Raw genomic sequence first — 20,099 nt, forward strand, 5'->3', positions numbered from 1 at the left:
GGACTTATCCAAAATGCAAAGTCCAATAACTATATATTTAAGCAATAATATTCTATTTAATGTGATCTTGAGAGTACATAATATTTTATGTGGTATTCATAACACAACAATGATAAAAAGATAGGGTACACAAAAATGCTGGAGAAACTCAGCGGGTGCAGCAGCATCTATGGAGCGAAGGAAATAGGTAACATTTCGGGCCGAAACCCTTCTTCAGAATGATAAAAAGATCTTTGTTTTGATTGCACTTACCAACATGCATACATTATTATATTACAGTTAATATGTACCGAGGGCAAATTTTTGTTCCAATGCTCCCCATTCCCAATTACTTTTACATTAAAGTGATAGAAATCCAGGTGAAGTTTAAATGGCATCAGAAAAATAAAACCTCCGGAATGGATGATATTCATTACGTGGTTGGTTGGAGTCAGTATCAGCACAATTACTGTATTAAACTTTGAATCTTCAGATGTCCTGGTTACAATACAAATTTATTGTCATTTGAGCCCCAGTGAGACTCAAACGAAATTTTGTTTCCACAGCCATACAAACAAAAACAATGTCCTACAGACATACACACAATTAAGTTCACACAAACATCCATCACAGTGAACCCACTGTGATGGAAGGCAAAAGTCTTTTCTCTCCCCTGCTCTCCATGTCTCTCCCGATGTCCAAGCCCCAGGCGGGCGATGATAAGTCCCACGGCCATTTTAGGCCGTGCCGGGCGATTTACGGCCCCGCTCCCGGTCTAGAAGTCTCGAAGTTGGAGCCCCCGGCGGGCGCTGTAATGTCCCACGGCTATGAAGCCGTGCCGGGCGATGTATGACCCCGCTCCGGGTCGTTCCAAACCCCGCGACACGGGCTGGAGAAGTCGCGTTGCGGGAGCTCCGGGAAGCGGTCTCTCTCTCCCCCGGACCCGTGAGCTCCCGATGTCCCAGTCCACCGGACCTGCGGCTGCGTTGCTGGAGCCTCCGAGCCCCAGGAGTCGAGTCGCAGCAGCAAGTCACCACCGCTCCCCACGCTCCGAGGCCGGCCAGCCCCACGATGGTGAGTAGTCCGCAGCACAGTCTCCCGAGCCCCCGGGTCGTTCAGGTTGGAGGCCGCTCCACGGTGCTAGGCCCCAACGACAACGGAGACCCGACAGGGAAAAGGTCGGGTCTCCCGGACAGGGAAGAGATTTTAAACGGTTTCCCCCTCCCCCCCCCCGCCCCCCACATATACATATTTAAAAACCAGTATTTAAAAAACACCAAACACTACATTTAACTAGACAAAAAATAAAAAAAGACAGACAGGCTGTAGGAGCCGCTGCAACGAGTCGCGCCGCCACCAGGAATGTCCAAGCTTAAACTAAAGACAAATAATAACCTCCTCACACATTCCCCTGCAAGTATCTCTGTCACTCCTTTAAAATATGCCCCTTCTTTGAACAAGCTCTTAAACATCGCATCTGAATCAGTTTCCATCTGATTACACTCCTTGAGGATGTTCATCTACATGTTCAATTAATAAAACAACGAGATTGGGGACATTTTTATTCAACCTATCAAAGGAATTTGGGGGGGGGGGGGGTTAGAAATAGTGAGTGAGGTAAACAAACATAATAATTGAGTGACAAATGACAATAGTGCTACCTTCCCAATATTTAACTGAATGAAATAATGGGTTATCGGAGCTGTAGGTTTTGACAGACAGCCTGACACCTTGCATGTCATTTTAATATTACACTTATACCATCCCCCTGGATATTCCGGATTAATAAATTAAGGTTTTATCAACTAATTACAAATCAGGCTAATTACAAATCAATAACATTAGCCAACTCCGAAACACGAAACGTTGAGCATTGGGATCCAGACATCACGGACAACTGGCCTCAGTCCCCCGCTCACATCTGGCAGTGCTCTCCGTCTGAACCAGGGGTCGCCGAGCGTTTTTGAAAGTGGGGGGGCTGAGCGATCACTGATCACTGGCCTTGGGAGTACCTGACAAGGGAGTGGAGCAACCGAGTGTGGGGAGGGTGTGGGAGGAGGGTGAACCCCCTCCCACAGTACGGACTTTTTGAAAATTGATGTATTAATCATGTTTTAGTGCATTGTAGAAGTATGATTTCAATGTTTTTTGTTTGAAGTATTTTTAAGAGGTAACGTTATAAAGGGGTAACTTTTCCCACACAAAGGGTGGTGGGTGTATGGAACAAGCTGCCAGAGGAGGTAGTTGAGGCAGGGACTATCCCAACATTTAAAAAACAGTTAGACTGATACATGGGTAGGACAGGTTTGGAGGGATATGGACCAAAAGCAGGTAGTGTAGCTGGGACATGTTGGCGGGTGTGGGCAAGTTGCGCCGATTGGCCTGTTTTCACACTGTATCACTCTATGACTACATTATACCTCCACCATGCATGCATGCTTCAAAATCAAGTGGTCGAGTTTTATTGCCATATACTCAAGCATAGAAACATAGAAAATAAGTGCAGGAATAGACAATTCGGCCCTTCGAGCCAGCACTGCCATTCCATATGATCATGGCTATTCATCTAAAATCAGTACCCCTTTCCTGTTTTTCCCCCATATCCCTTGATTTCACTAACCCCAAGAGCTAAATGTAACTCTCTCTTGAAAACATCCAGCGAATTGGCCTCCACTGCCTTCTGTGGCAGAGAATTCCACAGATTCACAACTCTCTGGGTGAAGAAAGTTTGTCCTCATCTCAGTCCTAAATGGCCTACCCCTTATTCTTAAACTGTGACCCCTGGTTCTGAACTCCCCCAACATCGGGAACATTTTTCCTGCAGTTACAGTAAGTGAAAATCTAGCAGGCAAGCAGGATGCTTTCTCCAACCACCCACATTTGAAGGCCACTATCTTTCACCGCTTCTACCTAGTGCTTGGTGCCTACTACCAGCAGCCATTGGTTGTCCTCCAGGATGCACCGAGCCGCAGACTGGTCCATGCCGGTCACCAGGGCGATTTCGGCACAGAGGGCGAATTCGGCACAGAGGCGCAATGCTTCCGACGCCTCCAACGGCCCGGGACTCTTGCACTGAGGCTTCTCCATGGCCGGAGCTGCAGTGAACGACTCGCCAGCCCGGCAAACACTCGCCAGCCCCGGCTCCCCATCTGCATCTGTCCTCGCCGCTGCTTCTGCTTCCATCCCTCCCTCCGCCGAGGCACATGCAGTTGATATTAGTTTTGAAATTCTCGTTGATCACAGAATTTCTCACGACAGAGCGTGAGAAATTTGTGATCACCATGAGAGCGTGAGAACTGGGCGAAATGCGTGATTCTCACGCTCAATGCGTGTGAGTTGGCAGCCCTGCGTGTACCGAGGCACAGTGAAAAGCTTTTTGTTGCGTACAGCCGGTCAGCAGAAATACAATCCATGATTACAATCTATCCTTTACAGTGTATAGATACATGATAAGGGAATAACGTTTAGTGCAACGTAAAACGAGCAAAGTCCGATCAAGGATGGTCCGAGGGTCATCAAAGAGATAGATAGTAGTTCAAAACAGCCGGAAGAGCCAGAAGAACATTTATATTTCTTTCCCAAAAGCAGAAATAGTCAAGCTCTTAACTGGTGAACTCAGTGGTTCTTGGCAGCCAGGTTTCCTACATTCCAAGAAATCTGGACGGTTGCTGAAACCTCAAATGCATAACCTCAGTAACATACTATATTTATCAGCACCTCCACTTGCCAGTGAATACTCACCTAACCCCTAATCCTCTGCTTTTCCTGATTACAGATCAATTACATTTGAATTAGGTGTGTTTATGGTGGATTTCCTTTTAATAAAATAAAAAAGTAGTGACCTTCCACTGTCCAGTACATCAGGGAGGGTTAATATTCTCTTTAAGATCCATGATTCTGTCAAATATATCAACCAGCAGAACAACAAATGAATTAGATGAGTGCCTTCCAAAAGCAAACACTATGACTTGAGCTTATCATGCAGTGCAAAACAGGCTTAAAATAACCCAAACTGGAGGCAAGTACAACAAACAGCCCATCACTTATTGTTTTGAAGGCACGTTGGCAGCTGTGCTATTTTAAGGAACAGTGAAGAAGGATGCAAGAGGTGTGCATGAACATTGTCTACAGATATTTTTGTAGCATCTGAAATCCATGTGCACGTCTTAATCTTTTCAATTAAGTCAAACATATCATTCCAATCTGATTCGCCATTTTATTTCCAAATCCTTGCAATTCTGTCTAATGACAAGATGTTAAATAACGCCTTTGAATGCATTCTCACCAAGAAACATCCATCTTATCTAAATAAAGCAATGATTAGTAATGAAGAAATTAAACTGTCACTCAAGTTAAAAGAAAATAATAACGCTTACTTGCTCATGCTTATTTTTAAGCAAATAAATACATTAAAAAGACCCCTTATTTTGGCAATTGATAATATACAAATGTCTCCAAGATTGTACTAATAAATATTTTTTTAATTTCAAATAATTGATGGCTGCACTACCACCTAATTAATCCGATTCTGACCATTCCACCTTGATGTGTGCACAATACAGCAAGAACAAGTAGATTTTTTTTTAATGCTGACAAGTGGATGGGTAAGCAATCTGTCACTTTGCATGCATCAATCAGTGATTCACTGCCATGTTACAATCATGCCGGCATAGTTGTTAATATTGTTAGATTCCACAAGCAGCTCCTTTCTTTCTACTTTGACAGGGGTTAATCAAGTACAAGCACAAGCAAATTGTTGATGCATAATGTTATCTCTTTCACTTTCAACGATCAAAAGAACCTGCATATTTTAAAGCATGTCTTTCAGTCTTACCTTTCACCTGGAGAATTAAATCTCATTCTATACCTGTTTGATACAAAAGTACCATATCACACGGGGCACAGGGTAGATTAAAAAACATATCTTATAACCATATAACAATTACAGCACGGAAACAGGCCATCTCGGCCCTTCAAGTCCGTGCCGAACACTTATTTACCCCTAGTCCCATCTACCTGCACTCAGACCATAACCCTCCATTCCTTTCCCGTCCATATATCTATCCAATTTATTTTTAAATGATAAAATCGAACCTGCCTCCACCACTTCCACTGGAAGCTCATTCCACGCTACCACTCTCTGAGTAAAGAAGTTCCCCCTCATGTTACCCCTAAACTTCTGTCCCTACTTCTACTTAACCAAAACTTCTACTTAAACAAAATCTTCTACTTAACCAAAACCTCCGTCACACTTGGGATCCCCTCACACCCTTTAAAGCCCAAGCAGTATCTTCTTTACACTGGTTCCTGTAACAATTAATTTGATCAACCAAATTAAAATAGAGAGATACCTCAAAAGTAGTTAAAATTTCCGCAAACTAGTAAACCAGTTCATGATACTCTTTAAAACCATCTTCAACTTCAAGGGATCTTTAAGGAGCGAACATCCAGCAGATTGGCTGTAACCACCAAGAGATCAAAATGTGGCAATGGCAGGCAGTTACAAGAGAATACATACTGTACACACTGAAAAATTAACTACTCTGTATTTAGTCTCAATTAGATGTACTAAATTATTTGTATTACTGCTAATCAGTATTGGAAATGTTTGCTAACATGCATGGATCCCTTGTGTCTTAACCTTCGAGACGTCCGACCACATGGGACCTTATCAAAAGCACATGTAAACAAGGTTTACCATTTTGTCTTAATCAATTTTCTCAGCTATCCCGTCAAGATCGAGGGACATGAAGAGTGGAAAGTTAAGGGATGGAGTTGCTAATATTCTGGAGCATGTGCGTATCAAGAAAAACAAAGTGCCAGATATACTGGAGCATATTAGGACGGATAAATCCTTAGAGCCCGACGGGATCTATCCAAGGATGTTAAGGGACACAGGGAGAAGTTTGCTGGGGCTGCAACTGAGACTTTTTACATCCTTATTAGCCTCCGGTGAGGTACCAGATGACGAGAGGATAGCAAATGTTATCTCCTCCTTCTAAAAGGGCAGTAGGGATTAGCCTGGACACTACAGGCTGCTGAGCCTTGCAACAGTTGTTGGGAAATTGTTGAAGATTCTGAGGGACACGATTTATTTTCACTTGAAAGGACATACTCGAGTATGCATGGTTTTGAGCAAGGGAAATCAAGTCTCACAAATCTGATTGAGTTTTTTTAAGGATTAAAAAACTCAAGGTCGGTGGGGGCGCTGCGAATCGGCTGCCCTGCTCTTGATGTAGTTATTTCGACTTTTTTGTGTTTTTTTGTCAGTCTAATGTTTGTTTGGGTATCACTTGGTGTGTCTTGTGTGGGGGGTGGTGGGGAGGGGAAAGGGGGGAACAGCTTATGGTCGTCTCCTCGACAGAGAGGTGACTTTTTGCATGCCGCCTCCCTGGCGGCCTAACACCATGGATTGGAGCGGCCTTTCCTGGAGTCTGGCACCGGCAGCAGGCTCAGCGTGGACTTTCCATCGCGGAGCGGGCGAACCCTTGCCAGGAGTGCTCCGATCGCTGGCCTGGTGACATTCACATCGTGGGGCTGTGGTCTGCGGAGCTTCTAGCCGTGGGCGTGGGGTGGAGTTACCATCCGGAACCTGGGATCCCTAGCCGGGGATCGCCAGAGAAGAGCTCTGACTGCCGGCCTGCAGCCTATAACATCCTTTAGTCACGGTCTGCTGAGCTTCTAGCTGCTGGCGTGGCGTGGACTTACCATCCAGAGCCTGGGATCCCTCGCCTGGGATGGCTGGAGAAGAGCTCCAACTGCCGGCCTCCTGCCTATAACATCCAGAAGCCACGGTCTCCGGTAGGAAAGTGCCGGTCGGGACCTCCAAGCTGCGGAGTGCATTTGTCCGTCCCGACGTCGGAGTTTAGATCATCCCGAAGAAAGGGTCTGTACATCCGGCCGTTCGTAGCACCGACTACAGAGAGGATATGGCCATGACATTGGGTGAACAAAGGAGGAGGACTGACTGAACTTTGTTACCTTCCACCACAGTGAAGAATGCTGTGGTGGATGTTTGTGTTAAATTCTATTGTGTACTAGACTAAGTGGGACCCGTTGGGTCCCAGCATCACATGGGAGGGCTGGTCCCCCAACGCAATATTCCACCTCTTCACCAATTCCAATATTAGTGGCCAGTGGGGGGGGGGGGGGGGGGGGGGGGCTTTCTGGAACGCTAGTATAGGTGTTGTGGGCAGAAGGGACTGGGCACAATGTCCATACCAGTGGGCTAGTATGGACATTGTGGGCCCAATGGATTCTTGTACTGGCAGCTCACTCATTCACGGCTGGTGGGTTGGCAGTTGACTCACGGCTATTCCTTGAAATTATATTTCAAGCAGGGTGCAAGGCCACCAAATTCAAGTGAAGTTTCATACCATTTCATGCAGGGTGCAAGGCCACTAAAGACAGCGAGTCATGACTTCTCCCTCCTCCATCTTGCAAAGACTGAGCCACGCCCACACTTCTGGGTTTTATAGTCCCTCCCACCAGAAGGGGCGTGGCCTTCATGGCGTGATTGACAGGAGAGAGAATCTTAATATTTTTTAAAGACTATTAACTCTTTTATCTTTCATCGATGGGAAAAATCCTCGGCACTTGATGAGCGGAGGGGGACTGAGTAAGCTGGCCAAAAATCACAGCCGCACGTGGTAGTGTTTTTTCTAAAATCAATATAAAACGCAAACAGGAAGTGGTCAAGATTAGACTTTTAATTATATAGAAGGCAACTTTAATTAGGCAAGGAAACTTTAATTAGGCAAGGCAACTTTAATTAGGCAAGGCAACTTTAATTAGGCAAGGCAACTTTAATTAGGCAACACAGCTTTCGCATTTCCAAACCACAGGCAACACAGCTTTAGCATTTCCAAACCAAAGGCAACACAGCTTTAGCATTTCTAAACTAAAGGCGACACAGCTTTAGCATTTCCAAACCAAAGGCAGCACAGCTTTAGCATTTTCAAACCAAAGGCAGCACAGCTTTAGCATTTTCAAACCAAAGGCAGCACAGCTTTAGCATTTTCAAACCAAAGGCAGCACAGCTTTAGCATTTTCAAACCAAAGGCAACACAGCTTTAGCATTTCCAAACCAAAGGCAACACAGCTTTATTATATACTATAAACTATATTTTCAATTAAGGGCACTAACAGGTCAGTAAAACCACTCACAGTTTAGTAGACATGTGTTCTGTGTTATTCACAGCTCAGACTGCGAGACGTGACCCTCTTGCTCCCCCATCTTGCAGAGACTAACTGAGGCACTCAACACTTCCGGGTTTTATAGTCCCTCCGGAAGGGGCGTGGCCTTCAGGAGAGAGAATCTCAACATTTTTAAACACTAATAACTCTTTTATTTTTTATCGATGGGAAAAAATCCGCTTGTCCTGCGCAGCGCAAGGGGACTCTGAGTAAGATGGCCAAAAATCACAGCCGTAAGTGGCAGCATTTTTTCCAAAATCAATATACAGAACAACAGGAAGTGGTCAAGATCAGACTTTTAGTAATATAGATTATGTGTTCTTTTTAAGGGTATCGCTGCTGGCAAATTCATTTCACTGTACCTTCGGGTGCATGTGACGAATAAAATTGACTTTGACTTGACTCGACTTGACCAGAATGGTATATCTTGTTTACATTGGCTTTTGATAAGGTCCCATGTGGGTGGCCCGTCCAAAGGGTTAAGAAACAAGGGATCCATTCATGTTAGCAAACAGATGCAAAACACACTTGGAGAATGGAGGCAGAGGGAAGTTGGGCAGAGTGTCGGCGGATGGCACTTTACAGACAAGTGTGTGGTTATGCGCTTTGTTAGGTCAAATTTGTTTGGGACATATAGCGTAAATGGCAGGGACCTTAGCAGCTTTAATTTGCACAGAGATTGTGGGATACAATCCCTAGCTCACTGAAAGTGGCAACAGGTGGATAGGGTAGTGAAAAGAGCATTTGGATGGCAATCTTTCATGCTCACTCTCAGTCCTGATGCAGTCTCAATCCAAAATGTTGACCGAGACCTTTTGCCTCCACTAAAAGAGGCAAGTAAAACATTTATTTTACAAGTCTGACTGCACCATGCAAATGGTCCTTATGAAGTGAAACAATGCTCCAAACTTAACCCACATCTGTAGTAAACGTGTCTGAACAAAAGAAATGCTTTCTGGACAAGTGGTAAATCTCAGAATGTTGATGATCGGAAAATGACAATTGGAATGTGGATGATTTTCAAAGTTCAATGGTGAGAGATTAACAAACAAGCTCGAATAATTGTTAGTGGAAGTTCAAAAATGCTGCAGAAACTCTGCGAATGAGGCAGCATCTATGGAGCGAAGGAATAGGTGACGTTTAGGGTCGAGACCAGAAACGTCACCTATTCCTTCGCTCCATAGATGCTGCCTCAACCGCTGAGTTTCTCCAGCATTTTTGTCTACCTTTGATTTTTCCAGCATCTGCAGTTCTTTCTTAAACAAATAATGGTAATTTGTGGAATGCTTGTCTATTCCCAACTGAGCACTCCATGGTGATGGAGGGCTTCTCTTTGTTGCCATACTCTTCTCCTATCTCTTCCTCCTCTTCCTCCTCCTTTTCCTCTTGTTCTTATGCAATGGACAAGGATTATCACATTATGATAAAGCAGCAATGGGCAATAATAAAGTGGAATGTTGTCTCTAGATTGTACTGCAGGATGTCTCCTGAATGATCTGGACAATAGAATGTATGTTTAAGAATGTCAATGAGTCTTTTTGTCTAATGGACAGCGTGAAGGAAGTGAAATTCCTTTTAAGCAACTTCCATCACGTTTTAAATACGCCAGCAGATTGCAAAATACGGGACCTGCATTTAAATGGAGTAATAAGATTCAGAACCACTATGACACCATGAGCATAAGAAATAAAAGCAAAACTAGACCATTCAGTTGCTATGTGCCCTTTCCTATTGCACAAGATCATGTCTGATCATGTCCTATTGCACAAGATCATGTCTGATCATGTCCTATTGCACAAGATCATGTCTGATCATGTCCTATTGCACAAGATCATGTCTGATCGCTCCACTGCTTTCCTGCAATAACCCCGCATCCCACGATTGCCTTAATATCAAAAAAACCTGTCAACCTCCATCAAGAATATTCTCAACAACCAAGATTCGACATCCCTCCTGGGTACAGAATTCCAAAGATTCACTATACTCAGGACACAGAAATTGCTTGTCATCTCATTCCTCCATGGTTGATGCTTTATTATGAGACTTTGAGCCCTATTTTGGGACACCCTAAGGGAGCCGTCATTGCTGTCTGATCCCTAGGAGAATTGTGTATGTTTCAATCTTTCATATCTATTAGTAGATAGTTCAGCATTATATTAGAGCTGTCTGCAGTAGGTGACAGATCAAAGTCACCACTTGCTTTGATAATCTTGGCTTTCAGATACCTTATTCAAAGGACATGTGGACATAAAGGATTGGATTGACCCTCTTTGCACCTACTCCTTCACGTGCACCTCCTCCTTTGGAATCGTCTGGCAAGGAATCCCTGCCTTTTGGCTGCCTTCTTCTATCTCTCATGATCTTGGAAGCCCGATATTAAAGCACTCATATTTTAGCCAAAATGTAACAGCCATTACTAAGAATAATAATTATTATCATTATAGCAATAATAAACAAATGATAAGCAAAATCTACAATCCTGGCAATCCAGAATTAAACAAATTAAAAATCTTTCCCAATCACACCCCTAACAAACATGCATGTGATTAAATATCCCTTCTAATATAGTGAGTTGTCACCATGACTCTTGGCCAGTAACTCTAACATCGACCATAATTTGTAACAGGCCACATTTGGGCCTGTCTTCCAGATAATTGGGCCTCGGCAATTCCTCCAAAGGTTTGTTCTTTGCTCCAGATTCCAGACCTAGATCACCTTGACGTTATGAGCACTTATGTCAGGATGCTATTCACTGACTACAGCTGAACATTCAACACCATAATACCAAATAAATGTATCCCCAAACTTCTGGATCATGGGCATGGGATCTGCAACTGGCTTGTAGATTTCTTGACCTCAGTCGGCTGGAATTGGTCACAACATTTTCTCCACCCTGACCTCGAGACTGGTGCTCCTGAGAATTGTATGCTCAGCCCCCAGCTCCCTGTACTACTGTAAATGTGTCATCAAGTATAATGTTAACTCAATCTTTAATTAAGCAAATGATACCAATGATGTTGGATCAATAACATTGATGAGATCGAGTAAAGGAAAGAGATCAACAACCTAATGTCAGGACAATAAACTAAGCCTTAACATCAGCAAGACAAAGAAGTTGGTTGTTGACCGTAGGAAGGATGGGGTGAACACGACCCTATCCTCAACAGTGGAGTTGCCATCAAGAAGGTTGAAATTATTCAAGTTTCTAAGAATCCATATCATCAGTAATTGTACCCGGTCGATGTGGTGATCAAGAAAACACATCAGCATGTTTACTATATTGGAAGTCTGAGAACACTTGAGATGTCCTCAAAAAATATTTTGAACTTCTATGGATGCACCATGGAAAGTATTCTGATGGGATTCATCTTAGCCTAGTACGGCAACTGTTCAGCTCATGACCTCTGACATCATTCCACATCTTTAGGGAACGGGTGTTCCCCTCTTCCATCATAGATGAGGCCCTTATTCATGTCTCCTCAGTACCCCGCACCTCCACCCTTGCTCTCCTTCCCCCTAGTCGCAACAGGGACAGAGTCCCTCTAATGCTTACGTTTCACCCCATCAACTGTCGGATACAACACATAATTTAGTTTAGTTTAGTTTAGAGATACAGCGCGGAAGCAGACCCTTCAGCCCACCGAGCGCCGACCAGTGATCCTCGCACGTTAACACTATCCTACACACACTAGAGATAATTTACACTTACGCCAAGGTAATTAACCTACAAACCTGTATGTCTTTTGGAGTGCGGGAGGAAACCGAAGGTCTCAGAGAAAACCGATGCGGTCACGTGGAGAACATATAAACTTTCTACAGTCTGCACCCGTAATCGGGATCGAACCAGTGTCACCGGCGAAGCAAGTGCTGTAAGGCAGCTAGTCTACCGCTGTGCCACCGTGCCACCCCCATCCTCCGAAATGTTCGCCACCTCCAACGGGATCCCACCACGGTTCACATCTATCCATCTCCACCCCTTTTTGCCTTCCGCAGAGACCGTTCCCTCTGCAATTTCCTGGTTGACTCATCCTTTCCCACCCAAACCACCCCCTCCCCAGATACCTTCCCCTGCAACCGCAGGATATGCAACACCTGTACAAAAAGCTGGAATAACCCAAAAAGCAGGCAGCATCTCTGGAGAGAAGGAACGGGTGACGTTTCTTCAGTCTGAAGAAGGGTCTCGACCCGAAATGTCACCTGTTCTTTCTCTCCAGAGATGCAACACCTGTCCCTGTACCTCCTCCCTCGACTCTGTCCAGGGACCCCGACAGTCCTTTCAGGTTAGGCAGAGGTTCGCCTGCACATCCTCCAACCTAATTGACTGTATCCATTGTTCAAGATGAAGACTCTTATACATAAGCGAGACCAAACATAAACTGGGCGATCATTTCGTTGAATACCTTCGCTCAGTCCGCCTGGACCTATCTGATCTCCCGGTTGCCAAACTCTTTAATTCCTTGTCCCATTACCACACGGACCTTTCTGTCCTAGGCCTCCTCCATTGTCAGAGTGAGGTTAAACGCAAATTGAAGGAACAGCATCTCATATTTGGCTTGGACAGCTTATTGGTATGAATATTGATTTTTCTAACTTCAAACTCTGGCTTTCCCTCTCTCTCCATCCCTTCCTCACCCAAGCCTCACCAGCTTCTTGTTCTCACCTAGCAAACAGCTAACAATGGCCTGTTTTCTTTATCATCGTTACTTTTTTACATATCTTTCATTCATTTGTTCAAAGATAGACACAAAATGCTGGAGTAACTCAGCGGGACAGACAACATCTCTGGAGAGAAGAAATGAGTGACGTTTCGGGTCGAGACCTAGCCTCGACACAAAACGTCACCAAGTCCATCTCTCCAGAGATGCTGCCTTTCCCGCTGAGTTACTCCAGCATTTTGTGTCTACCTTTGAATTGAACTAGCATCTGCAGTTCTTTCCTACACATCCTATTCCTTTTTTCCTTTATCACTCTACGTCTATACCTGACCATCGGGTGGCGCCGCGAGCCAGCGGCCTCGCCAGCAGCTGTTCATCCTTTCGACTTTTTTTTTGTTTTTAGCGTCTAAAAGTGTGTTTGAGTGTGTTTTAGTGTGGGTGGTGGGGGCGGGGAATAGGGGGAAACATATTTTGGTCACTTACCTCGGTGGAATGCGACTTTTCTCCTTGTCATATTTTCGCCCTCCCTCACGGCCTAACAGCTTGGATTGGTGCGGCCTCTCCCGGAGTCGGGCCCAGAGCATCAGCATCGGGCGCAGCGTAGACTTTCCATTGCGGAGACGGGCGATCCGTTGCCGGGGATCACCAGAAGAAGTACTCCGATCGCTGGCCCGCGGACTATAACAGCCTGAAGCCGCGGTCCGCGGAGCTTCTAGCCGCGGGTGCAGCGTGGACTTTCCTTCGCAAAGTCTGGGATCCCTCGTCGGGGATCACCGGAGAAGAGCTTCGACCGCCGGCCTGCGGCCTATAACATCGTGACGCCGCGGTCTCCGGTAGGAAGCGGCCGATTTGGGACCTCCAAGCCGCGGAGTGTCCGTCCGTCCCAACGTCGGAGTTTCGAGCATCCCGACGAGAGAGCCTGTACATCGGGCCATCCGTTGCGGCGACTGCGGAGGGTTCATGGCCCCGACCACAGATGAACAAAGGAGGACAACTGACTGAACAGTGAAGAATGTTGATTCCACTGTGGTGGATGTTCATATTATATTCTATTGTGTATTGTACTCTTTTTGATTGTGTGGCTGCATGGTAAATCAAATTCCCATGTACCTTAATTGGTGCATGTGGCAATAAATGTGAACTTGAACTTGAACTCATGTTTCCCTTTCCCCTGACTCTAGACTGAAGAAGGGTCTCAAACCTGAAACGTCAACCATTCCTTCTCTCCAGAAATGCTGCCTGTCCCGCTGACTTACTCTAGCATTTTGTGTCTATTTTTGGTTTAAACCAGCATCTGCAGTTATTTCCTACACAAGTATTAAATGCTTCTGGATTCTAAACTGAATGTCACTCTTGTATTCCAGAATATCACTTGAATTGCAAAATTATCATTAATAACAACTAAAATGTGCACTTTATTTTTAAGGATGAATGAGTAACTGAATGAAATATGTAGTCTTAGCTTTAAGTGAGCGTGAATAAAAATTAATGACAGCTCAATGCTAGAATTAGTCATTACTTCAACAAAGCAACCCCATGTCTATCCTTGGTGATCACACACATAATCATGGCCTCTAAACCTCAGACTGCAGACATCTGTCAGCATCGTACTTCCCTGTTACATGGCAACATATTGTGACGCAAGTATGTCTTAGCCTTGCTGCTGATTGAAATCAATACTCCTTAGTCCCCTCCAGCAGGTCAGTTTTATTAACTGAATATAGCACGGGAAAAGTCAAGGGTAAGTTAACACTATTTAAATAAATTAAAATTCTGTGCAAATTCAAACCGCATTTTGATCAGCTGTTTGCTGCACAGCTTCTACCTGGCATGGGATTACATATACCCATCAGCTACTTTGTGATATTTCCTGTCATCTCATTCAATTTACCTTCTTTAGTTCTGACGATATATGACATTGGTTGAGCCGAGTAATTTGAAATATTAAGCACCCCAATCAGAATGGATTGTAAAATTATCAAAAATATGCACTCCATTCCCAAGGAACAAAACAAAAGATACCAAGGCTTATTATCGTACAATAAACAGGACAGCTATCTCAGGGAATACAGGTGAATCAAATATTGTTTCAACTACTCAATAGGATTGAAGGTTTACTAACCATGGGAAAAGTAAAGAATAAAATTATAAAAATTGGAATATTATGCATGCATAATGTTACTAAACAAAAATTATAAGCACAAATTACCATTCAGTCTAACACCAGCATTTAACACTTATCACTGGGCAGTGCTGAGGAAGTGTATTTACCAGGGAACTGCCGACATTTTGCTGAAGACAGGTGAAGGTCAGCCTCAACATTCATTCTGGGTGCAAACAGACTTGTGATTTTGCATTCCCCCATCCTCTCTGGTTTTTGTCAAGGAGCAATTCTACAGCTGTTGGGAAAGCCAAAACCATTGCCTTTGGTTTATGCCACAATCCACCTTCCAAACAAATCTTTTTCTCTTCATAATAATGGCCCAAGGTTATTCCAGACTATTTGTTACGTCAGTATAGGATGATTGAAATGGTTTTAGGTTTGTGTTACCTGGCATATTTATTCCGCCATTGCCACAGTGGATATAAGGCTTCATTTGTTTCTGTAATGTATGTGGCAGATAGGATATTGGGTCTGTACCTGTACCACAAATTGCAGCAGGTTCATACTTTGCCATATTGCCATAGAACTATTTTGGGTCTTGACATCAGAACCGAGAATGGGAATGAAATGTTCTATAATGCACTGGCAAGGTTTATTTAGTTGCATTGACATGCAAACTGATTTAAATTTATAGAATTTATGGTGCAGTTATGTTGTCAACCAAAATAGTACTTTGTCTTTCTACTAAATAAGAAACCCATAATCAGCATAGCAAATGTTACACTTTCATATGTTACTTACATCACTTCTTATGTGTTTTTCGTTCCATTCCTCAGTTTAATTATTTATAGCAATATTTTAAACCCTGTAAGGCAGGGGTTCCCAACCTTTTTCGTCCCGTTTTAATAGCACATAACAATCTTATTTCATTTATTTATTTACAACTAATGATAAACAGAACCAGAACTGAACACAGTCAGTCAATGAGAAAAAATATCACAAATCCAGAATCAACAAATGTACCCCCTGGGTAGGTGAAATTGACCCCAGGTTGGGAACCCTTGCTGTAATGTAATGCTACTTTTATTTTTTTTTAATGTGCATTTACAACAATTTTCTGATGGAGTTGTTATTGTATTTTCATTGCAAGTTATTATTTCTTTATATATTTGCTTACCTATCATTAAATATTTTAATCTAGCTTTTCATCTTGTTGCAAGCTAGGATTCTTTATCTTTACTGTCTATATCCTGACCTCTGTCTACAGAGGTGCCTGCAATATTTATTTCCTTTGACAGAGATAAGCAAAATGGAAAGTTTTTTGTAAAGACTAGTATCCCAAAATATTTAATCTGCAACCTTAAGCCCTCTACAACCATGTTGCAGTACCGGCTATTAGCTCAAACCATTTGTTTTACATGTACCACTTTAATCTTAGAGACACTGATATGACAAGATTCGTTTTCCATAGTAACCAATGTGATCGTAAATGTTAATAATGAATATTATTAATAATTAAATGATGCAGCAGAATGCGGTTCTACGTGGAAGTTTCAATATTTTCCTTGGTATACTTTCCTGCTAGGCACTGGTGTAATAGTATATTTATTTTTCTTAATAGTCTACTATAAACAATGATGGCACACCATACAAAAAGATACTTTGACCCCTCCAAATCTATGTTTACCCCTCCTTGGTAAACAGCATCAGAAACATCTGTTAATTCCAATCAATTGTAAATCTTTATCAAGTCCACTCTTTCACTTGGAGACAAAAGGAACTGCAGATGCTGGTTTACAAAGGACAAAAGACAAAAATTGCTGGAGAACCTCAGCAGGTCAGGCAGCATCTCAAGAGATCATGAATAGGTGACGTTTCGGGTAGGGACCCTTCTTCTGTGTGATGAAGTGTCCCGACCTACTCAGACTATAGTCAAGTGGAACAGTTAAACCCAATATTATGATGGATTAAATCATAAGTGGAAAACAGGTACTTCATATTCAGGCAATCTGAACAGAGCACAATTCCTTTTATTGGACGTGTAATATATCTTTAGCAAGCAAAGCTTTCTAAATCATTGAAGCTAAGTTTCCAAGTTACTGCAATAGGCATTGGTTATTTTGCATCTAATCTAGATGAATGGCAAACTAACAATAAAAAAAGGCAGTTACTTTTGTCTCTTTTTCATACCAGATTTGTCATCCAAATATATAATGTTTAAAATACACCGGAGCAGTTGCTTCACTGGTGTTCCAGGATTACAGATTATCTCCAAGGACGCACAGGTGTGGAGGTTAATTGGCTTTGTTAAAATTATAAACTGTCCCTAGTGTGTAGGATAGTGCTAGTGTACGGAGTGATCGCTGGTTGGTACAACTCGGTGGGCTGAAGGGCCTGTTTGCACACTGTATCTCTGAAGTCTAAAGTAAATCTGATCATATAACCCGAGGCAGCACGTTTTAGGCACTCACTAGCTCTGTGTAAAAAAAGATATTGGCCCACACATCCTGTGGGCAGGTGGGACTAGCGTAGATGGGGCATCTTTATCGGCTGGGATAAATTGGGCCGAAGGGCTTGTTTCCATGATGCATCACTCAATGACATTTGAGCACCATATAACAGGAGGTTATAACCATCAGTGAGCACTCAACTACACCTGATCGATAACAAGATTGTTTAAAATATGATGTTTCTGCTGCTTAGCGCACAGAAAGCCTGCGTTGAAGCTTCACCAGATTGGTTCCTTATATTAAGTCACACCTAGCGCTGCACCGGATTTGCACTGAACCAGGATTGATCCCTTGGTTTAATGTTAATGGGTGAACGAGGGATATCCAGACCTTGAGACTACAGAGTACAATCATGCCATTGTTGCTAATGTCTCACATAATCATGGTTGCTTCCTTTCAATCAATCAATCAATCAATCAATCAATCAATGATACTTTATTGTTACATGTACCAAGGTACAGTGTAATTCCTTGTTTTTGCATACAGTGCAAAACATTGAATAGCGAGATCCGTACTGAACTGATCCCAGTTAGCCAGACAACAGGGAAAAGACCACAATAACCAAAAATAACCACAATAAGTTGAAGATGGGACTTTGTTTCCAATAATACTGTCAATTGGTCACTCTAACCCTGCACTTCCATGGACAAATGCATGTACAGCAATGAGGCTTGTTAGACAATTAGTGTCACAAGAAACTGCCTGACCCGTTGAGATCATCCAACCTTTAGGTTCTTTGCTGGAGAATTGCTGTGTTATGTATCATTTATGTAGCTCCTAAAATGTTTGGGTAGGAGACCATTTCCTTTCATCTTTGAACCAATTTGGAATATCAAACTCTTTTGATATTGGTTATTGATCTTTCAATCGAATACATCGATTTGACCTGTGGGATGAATTCCCAGTTTCATCCAATGGTCTTAGTGACATTAGTGTCTATCAATGCAGATCTCATCAAAAGCATAAAGATCTGATCCTAAACACTACCAAGATAATATTTTGTTTAATCTTTACTTTGAATTAGGATTACTTTGTGCTTTCTCTCAGAGAATGCTAATATAAATGTTTTCATGTTTTGAATTCGCCAATTTTAGACGATCAACCCACAAACAACCCCAAATCCCCCCTCCCCAGTTATCCCCTCTCTTCCATGTACCCCACCTGGATGCACACCCATTTCTCCCTTTCCCCTTCCCTCGTCGCTTTCCACCTATATTTCTTCCTCTGGCTTCACATATAACGCCTCTTCTATCCGTCTCTCCTTATCTCACACGTCTTGTCTTTAATTTGGACTTTGATACACCATCTGCCAAACAAAACCCCCTCACCTATATCCAACTATCATTTTGGATCTCTACCCAAAATATCACCCATCCATGTTCTCCAGAGATGCTGCCGGAATGCTTAGTTACTCCACCATTTTGTGCTTTTTTATTGTAAACGAGTGTCTGCAGTTCCTTGTTTTCACCTATCACTTGCAGGCTTTGTCCAGCCCCCACCTAGGTTTGTCCCCCTTACTGCAATCAGTCTGAAGAAGGGCCTTGACTCAAAACATTGTCTGCCTATGCTCTCCTGAGATGTTACCAGATCCCTTGAGTTATTCCAGCACTGTATCTTTTTTTGTAAACCAGCATCTGTAGTTTCTACCGCTTACCTACACAGTAGGGGCAATTTACAATAGCAAATTAATTTACCAATCCATATTTTTTGTTGTTGAAGGAAAAAGGAACATCCAGCGAAAACACCTGCAATCAATGAGAGAACATACAAACTTCACACAGAAGTCAGGGTTGGAACTATGAGGCAGCAGCTCTATTGGCTACACTACTGCGCTGCTCCATTCTCTCCAACAAGCTATGTGCTAATTCTAATATTTTGAATTTCTTTGAACCCAATAATGCCAAAGATAGGGTGATTAATAATGTTCCAGGTGCAGAGTTAGCTAAGCAAGTCCATAATATAGCCATATCTATATTACTAAAACTCTGATCTTGACCGCTTTTGACCCACTGTGCTCCGATTTCCGAGAGAATGCCGCCACCTACGGCCGTCATTTTTGGCCACCTCGCTCAGAGCCCCCCTCCGCCTTCCGGGACTGGAGGATTTTTCCCATCGATGAAAAATCAGAGATATTAATGTTTCTTTTTAATTCCCCATTCTCTCTGCAGCCCTCGCTGGCGGCAGGGGGGAGGGACGATAAAACCAGGGAGTGTAGTCCCTCACTCAGTCCCTGCCAGATCCAGGAAGTGAGAGGGTCACGGCTCTCTGAGCTGCGAATAACACTGAACGCACGTCTACTCCACGGTGAGTCCCCTCGATGCGGCTGCCAGGTGGCTGCCTCCCAATTGTTTGCCTCGCCTTTTTAAAAAGTTTGTGTTCACAAAATGAATTTTGGCTGTCAGATGGCTGCTGCCCAATTGTTTGCCTCGCCTTTTTAAAAAGTTTGTGTTCACAAAATGAATTTTGGCTGTCAGGTGGCTGCTGCCCAATTGTTTGCCTCGCCTTTTTAAAAAGTTTGTGTTCACAAAATGAATTTTGGCTGTCAGGTGGCTGCTGCCCAATTGTTTGCCTCGCCTTTTTCAAATGTTTGTGTTCACAAAATGAATTTTGGTTGTCAGGTGGCTGCAGCCAAATTGTTTGCCTCGCCTTTTAAAA

The 20,099-nt window shown here is 43.2% G+C and overlaps 1 protein-coding gene across 19 annotated transcripts in view; it reads right to left on the reverse strand.

Moving 5' to 3' along the window:
• The window catches only part of LOC116974623 (calcium/calmodulin-dependent protein kinase type II delta chain), a 270,060-nt gene that overhangs the window by 149,000 nt on the left and 100,961 nt on the right, over nt 1–20,099 (reverse strand). The gene's annotated exons all lie outside the window — the stretch shown is intronic.

Source organism: Amblyraja radiata, chromosome 1 (assembly GCF_010909765.2).
Source record: "Amblyraja radiata isolate CabotCenter1 chromosome 1, sAmbRad1.1.pri, whole genome shotgun sequence".
Lineage (NCBI taxonomy): Eukaryota > Metazoa > Chordata > Chondrichthyes > Rajiformes > Rajidae > Amblyraja > Amblyraja radiata.